This window comes from Apus apus, chromosome 14 (genome assembly GCF_020740795.1).
Source record: "Apus apus isolate bApuApu2 chromosome 14, bApuApu2.pri.cur, whole genome shotgun sequence".
NCBI lineage: Eukaryota > Metazoa > Chordata > Aves > Apodiformes > Apodidae > Apus > Apus apus.
In genome coordinates this window covers 8,643,902-8,651,060 of record NC_067295.1, presented here as the reverse complement: position 1 = coordinate 8,651,060, position 7,159 = coordinate 8,643,902, and positions in this window count along the sequence as shown.

Genomic DNA, 7,159 nt, shown 5'->3' with positions numbered 1-7,159 from the left:
CCCAGAATAGTACTTCCCCTTTTCCTGCCCTCTTCCTCTTAAGCTTTTGTAATGACCCCAGCCCTGGGGTTCATCTCTCACAGCAGGTGATGTGTTTCCACCTGCAGCCCACACACATGATGTGAATCAGCTCCTTTGGTTACCCTAAACAAGCCCCCAAAAGGAGCAATGTCTGAACAGCAGCAGGCAACTCCCAACTAGCACCAACCCCCTTGCTCTTTCCAGGGCTTGCCTGCCTGCACACAAAAACACACTCAGATGAGAAAAAGCAGAGCTAGAAGCCAAACTTCCAAGTTCATTGCAGAGGAAATGGCCTCTCTGCAGCTGGGGAGAGGGCCATAAATTTCCCAGCTAGCACAAGCAGGGACGTGGGCACACATATGTCTTCCAAATACCAATGTCGTTTTCAGTGGGAGTAAAAGCTAATTGATCTTTAATATCCAGCACTTAATTCCAAAGCCTTTTTGGACATCCACACTACTAGTGAAACAAATACCAGATTTTACTAAAATTAGTACGTGTCAACATATTGATGACTCACATGCCCAGTGGCAAAGGGAGACTCTGAATTACTCAGAGTCTGCTTCAGCACTTTTTATCCAGGAGTGATACAAATATCCAGTTTGTAAGTCCTGGTGTGTCCTGAGTCTTTCATGCTGTTTCCCTGAAGCTGAAGTCTTAGTGCATTTGAAAAGGGACTTCCAAGTAAGAAATATCATACATGTCAGCTGCACACATGGGGCATGGAAAACTTCAAGGCAGCAGCTGCCAAGAAACCTTTCCACAAACCCAAATGGAGAGGGTTCAGCCAAAACAGGATGCCTGTAAAGATTTTACGGCAGGCTTTTCCTCCCCCATTTCCCATTCCTGGGCCATCTCTGTTGCTGAAGTGAGCCTGTGAAGTGCTGAGCATGGTGAGCACCAGGAAAGCAGAGCTGCCTGGGGCCCACGGGTGCCCACCCTGTGGCTGCAGGCTGCCACAGCTCCACACACACTTGCTGCTCCTCTTTACAGCTTACTTTGCCTCAATTATCATTAAAGAGCTGGGGGTTTGATATCTCACAGCTGTGAAGTATAAAGAAAGACCTTTAGAGATATCTTTCACTTGTCTGTGCTGGTCTATATCTAGGTGATAAATGAAGCCCAAGACACTTGAAAGAGATTCTTAATCTTTGAAGAGCAAACCAAAGCAAATAATCCTTTGTAGTTCTATTATACCATCCACTCAGCTTCTTTTGCTGGCTGTGGCGGGTGGGCAGTCTGGTGGGGTTTGCTGGTGGGGTTCACTGCAGAGCCCCACAGCCAAAGGCATAGGCACTGCTGAGAAGGAGTGGGGAACCAGCTTCTGCTGGAGCAAAAGGGATGCACAGTGGTAGCGTCAGATTCAATGAGGGATGCCTGGACCCCCCAGGGCACCTCCCTTCCCAACCATGGTCACCTGCTGCTGCAAAGACTCTCCCAGGCACTGCAACCAGAAAAAGAGTTTGTTTTTTCCTATAGGAGCCCAAGTACTCTTTTCCAAGAGGTATTACAACATCCCGTGCCATCTCTGAACTGCCTGAGTACCAGCAGCTCTCAGCAAAACCTTCACCAGTTCTGGATTTTCTGGTTTCTTTTCCAAACCACCTTTCCCTGCCACAGCCCTGATTCATCCTGGGCAGCCAGAGGGCTTCTTCTGGTCTACTCTCTTCTCACTATTTCAAGGAATACAGGAAGAGATTCGAGCTCTTTGCTCATGGGATATTTTAAGACATGGCTCAAGGGAGCAGTGAGTTGGCCAAATCCAACCTTTTGCCTGCATCCTTTAGACCAGCCTTCAACCATTGAGGCACGTTCAGGTCCTCAGTGGGTGCAAGGGAAAGGAATGCTCCTAGAACCTAGGGCTAATAAAAGGTGTTAAGAGTGAACTGAATATGAATTTGCAGTTGAAAACAGCAAGTCTGAAGGTCTCAGCTGTTCAGGAACTGCAGCTCAAATCAGCTGGGATCTCTGCTTCGTTATCCCCACTGCTGGCCTCAGACCTCACCGGGTTTGCAAGCCAATTGCAAGGCCGATTCTGACAAAACCTCTGATCTAAACCAGAAAATTCAGGTAGACCTTAAGCTTCTACTAGATACAGTTCCACAGGCCATCTCTCATTTCCTGGGAGATCTTGTTGCAGAGCTTTGGCAACTCTTGCAGATCCCAGGCAACCACCCCAGCCTACAGCCATCCACAGCTCTCTGTGGACCCAAAGCCAGCTGATGAAGACCTACCACCATTACTACCCCACAGTGAAGTGGGAAGATGCTAGAAAACCAAGGCCTGTTGCTGTTCTTTATTTCCCCCCTAGGCTACACCATGAAGTTTCTTCAATAATGTTTTCATGGCTCCATCAATCTTATTTAAACTTCAGTACAAATAAATTGCAGCACATTCACAATCCCATCACAGCCCTCTGACTCACCCAGTCCCAGCAGACATCATATATTAAATTAATTTTGGAATGTATTCCAAAGAAATTGTTTCAGCTATTTCAGCTAAGAACTCCCCATGCTGTATGTTAGGGCAAAGCAATGCAGGGTATCTAATAGGAGGACTTTAATTAGCTGGTAATTAGCCTCATTAGGACTCAGCTCATGAATAATGTAAGTCACCCACTCCCTTGGCTCAGGGGAAGTGGGGCAGATAACTCTTACACTGATGGTAGAAAAATGCATCCTTGATTGGGGATTTTCTTCTCCCACTCAGGACGTGGATCCCTCATCAGACACAGGGACAAATTCTGCAGTTTGTTAAACCTGGAGTAACACTAATTTAATGAACTTCAAATTTATTTTTGCATCACTCAGAGCAGAGTTAAGCCCACAGACTAAAATGTTTACCAACTAGGTAAAAAAAACAAAACAAAACAAAAAAACCCCAAACCAAACAAACAAAAAATAAACAAAACAAAACAAACCCAATAACATTTTCTCTTGCTTTGCTTTGCTGCAGCAAGGCTGGGTGCTGTCAGCCCAGGGTGAGGGGGGTGGATGTGAGCCCACCTTCCCTCAGAGCTGAGGGTTAGTCACCTGCAGCCTGTGCAGCACATGGAGATGCCAAAGTGCCAAATACGCTTTTTGCCAAATAGCACAAAAAATAAAATAAAATTAAAACTTAAACTGAATTACTATTTGACTTACTGGCTGACAAGATAATTAGCTGTCCTACACAGCTGATTATCAAATTCCTGAGGCAGTAGTAACCATCAGAGCAAAAGCATACCAAGGTCCTTGCTCATTCAGCCTTGCTGCGTGTCTCTTCTGCCTTCTCTCATTACGTGCCCTTATGTCCTTGCAGCGCTGCTGGTGCAGGAACGGGAAACGCCTTCCAGAGCTTGTGCTCTGAAGTGGTTTCCAATCAGTGGACATCAACAACAGCTTTGGATGCAGAAATCTGGTTTATCTTATCTACCAGGCCAGTTGATGAGTGTCTGTGAGGCTGTCTGTGAAGGGAGGACGCCTTGGGAGCCCAGCCCGGGGGGCACTGCCAGGGGCGATGGTGCAGACCCACACCTTCCCGGGCAGGGGACAAGCTGGGCTTCTGCCCAGAGCCCGAGCGGGGCAGCCGGGGCTTCGCAGGGCAGAGCCCGGGCTGTGCCCGACCAGCAGCCCGACTACAAGTACTGAGGCTTTCCTGCTTTCTTCCTAAGTACATCAGGCTGCTCAGCAGAGGCTGCTGAGCGACATTCATGTCCTGCAGCTTTCCTGGAGTAATCCACGTCTTCCCCAGTCCCTGGCAGGACCATGTGGGGTGAGGGACACACTGACTTTGCATCTGCAGGGAGGCTCTAGCAGCAGCTTTGGTGGCACAGGGGTGATAAAAGGCCAAGTGGGTTAGAAGGAGGCTAAAACCAGACTTCAGATTTGTTGTCTCTTGCAGAGTTTCTGTGTCACTGTCACAACAAGACCAGGACACTCAGAGCCTCAGGGAGCTGTGCCTGTGGGATCTTCAAGGCAGGAGCACTGGGCTGCTCACCTCAAGGCTCCTCTTCCCCAGCACCCACTGGAAGGGGCTCTGCCCAACGTTTCGCAGCCTCCCACCCCACAAGGCACTGCTTCATTTGGTACTGAAAATAAAATGTAGAGTCTCAGCAAAGCAGCTGGTTTGGGCAGCCTGGGCTATGAAGTGCTGTGAAAGCCATGGCCGCTGATACTGCCCAGGATGACTCATCACAGCTGACTTGGGCAGAGGCAAGAAAAGCAGCCTGAAATGAGCCAGTTCAGCATTCACATTCCCAGCCATGGGCTATTAGCTCAGAGCAGGTCCCTGTCCCCTACTCTTCCCACCTTATTTCAGTGCAGCATCAGTGAAATTTATTTTTCTGTATTGGAAAAGTGATTTATTGACAGCTTTATATTTGGGAAAGCAGCTTATGTCACTGCCAGAGATGTCACATTCAAAGGGATCACATCTGCATCAACAAAATACCTGGCACAGTTTGACCCTCTCATCTCGCCAGGCACTTTTTCTTTCTTTTTTTTCCTGGCTGCTCAAATAATGGCTTTAGCACCACAGGAAGGGTAGGATTGACCTATAGAGCAAATGCTCACGATAGCTTTTCAGGGCTATTTTCTCAGAGCTGTTCTCTCAAAAGCATTCACCCCAAAAGAGATGTTTACATCAGGGTGAGTTCCTGGGAGGTATTTCAGCCCAGCACTGTGCAGTTGCAGCCAAACCACCAGCCGTGATGGAGCCAAGCTCAGAGCCAGCGGACAGTGCTTCCCAGCTGGGTGAGGGATCATACAGCACAAAACCATCTCAGTGGGGTTCAAAACGTGCCACAGCAGTGTGGGCAGCAGCTCAGCTCCAGCCTTGCATGGGAAGCAAGCAGTCAGGTCACATTTCCTACATCCAGCCTTGGCAGCCATGAATATTCACTTCAACTTTTCCAATAATTTCCAGTTCCTTTTTCTTTTTAAAGGCAAAGGGTCACAAATGAGCTATTTGGACCTACACAAACAGAAGAGAAAGGCTGCCACGCTGAAAATAACCTCTATGGCAGCTGGTGCCCTGGAGCTGTCAAAGCATAACCCATTTTCTTGAGAGAAATCACACGGGTAGATTTTGTGGTGATGGATGGATAGTGAGTCATGCTCTCCCGATTTGCATAGCCAAGAGATGGCAGCACTCTCTCACATATGTGGCTGCACAAGCTCCCTCTCTCCCTACAAATGCCTACAAAAAGTGTGTAACTTAAACCCTGTGACGATTTCCTGCCTTGTCTGCTGCGGCAGAGCCACACCGGGGCCGTGGGGCGCAGGGTGCCCACGCAGGCTGGGGGGGCAGCGCCCGGCCGAGCCCTGCCCTGCCCTGCCGGGGGGAAACTCCAGGAGCCCCGTCTGGGGCTGGGCTGCCGGGGCATCCCAGTGCCCGCCGGGCAAGCCTCACCGAGGGGTGACCCTGGGGTAACCCTGCTGCAATCTGGAGGACCCAGCAGCCTGGGAAGAAGGACATTTCCAGCCACAGGGCAGACTCTGTGACACCTGGAAGTTGCTTTCGGTAGCAGGTGAAACAGCTCAGCCCCACTGATTTTTGGGCTTCCTTGGAAGTCTCCACACTGGTCCAGCACTGGCAGAAGTGACAAGGATGCAGCAGGCACTGCCTCACCCTCTGTGAAGCCAAGGAGAGCCCAGTGCTTCCACCGAGGCCCTGGCACAAGCTCAACAGCATTGCTAGGGGGATGAGCAGCAGCCACATCACAGAGACCTGCCATGGAAATAGGATCTTTATCATCTCTCTTGCAAAACGTAGAGCACAACATCTCCTACATTTGCTTACACTGGCAGACATTTCATTTGGTCTTTGGGACCTTGTCTGGGAGAATGGAAAACCAGACAGTCAGAGCTTTTTGGAAATTACATGTTCAAAATGAGCATAATAGACCCACAGGAGCACAATATTGCCTGTGTGCCTGCAGGTGTGCTGTGAGGAGCAGAGCGAACATGATGGGTGCCCAGCGGGAGCCCAAGTGCTCAAACAAAGCAGAGAGCTGAGCTGCCTTCCTCAGAAACAGGGCCAACAGATGTCATCCCTACAGGATGTTGATAAGCAACAGCAACTGCCTCCCTCAGGGCACAGAGTGGCATTGCTGCCCCAGGCACCCAGCAGGGCTTCAGGCTTCACAGGAAGGCAAGTGGCGCCAGGTGACCCGGCCATCGCAGGAGCCACCCATCCTCCTCAGGACACCCCACACTTCATCCTGGGCACCTCAGCAAGCACCATGCCCTGGGTACAAGGATGCCATGGATAAATACAGGTTCCCCAGGAACTCAGCGGCCTGGGGAGAAAGAAAATCCAAGCAGGAAAGATTGTTATCCACGATAGCAATAACCTTCAAGAAAAGGCAGAGGCCAGTGGCAGTCATGGCTTAATAACAGTGATTTTGGACCTTTTTTTTTTTTTTAACTGCTTATTAAGTACCACAGTAGGCATTTTATTATGAGAATAGGGATCTTTCTCAGCCTGGCATGCAGGAACTGTGCTCTTTTACACCCTGGGCACTTCCAGGGAAGTCAGCAAAGTGGCACAAAGTAAAACAGTGCAGAATTCATTTCAATGAAACATCTGTCATTAGCAGAGAACTCAGTTTCCCAAAACAGCTAGCAGGGATGAGCCCTTTAATGAAAATAGATCACTGTAAGGGCAATTCAGAGAACGAGAGAGGAAACTGCTTTGGCTCTTCAATCACCAATTCCACACTGACAGTTTAATGCATCCTTCTGGGCTTGCCCACCAGTATTCCCACTCTCATAGGGATTTTTCACTCTGGGTGTTTTCCCATGCAGAATGCTCAATTTTTTAATTATTATTTTTTTTTAATCATGTACTTACTTCTTTCTTCTGGAAAGATCCCCATTTGGTTTAATTTTTAGGCTTATGTGGCAATGCTTTTTTAGAAATTTAGGATGAAGAGAGGGAGAGACAGTATTTGCCAAAACAGGGAGCACAGCAAGGTGCCAGCCTGGTAACAAAGTCAGCACATGGCTGCAGATCAGCCCCTGCATCCCTCTGTGCCTGGAGGAGACACGTGGACCCCAGGAAAGCCACCCCAGCCACTCTCCATCCCAGCATCCCACCCTCCTGCCATCTCACTCGCGTCAGCTGCTCTACTAATGCTCAGCATGTTTGATTCTTT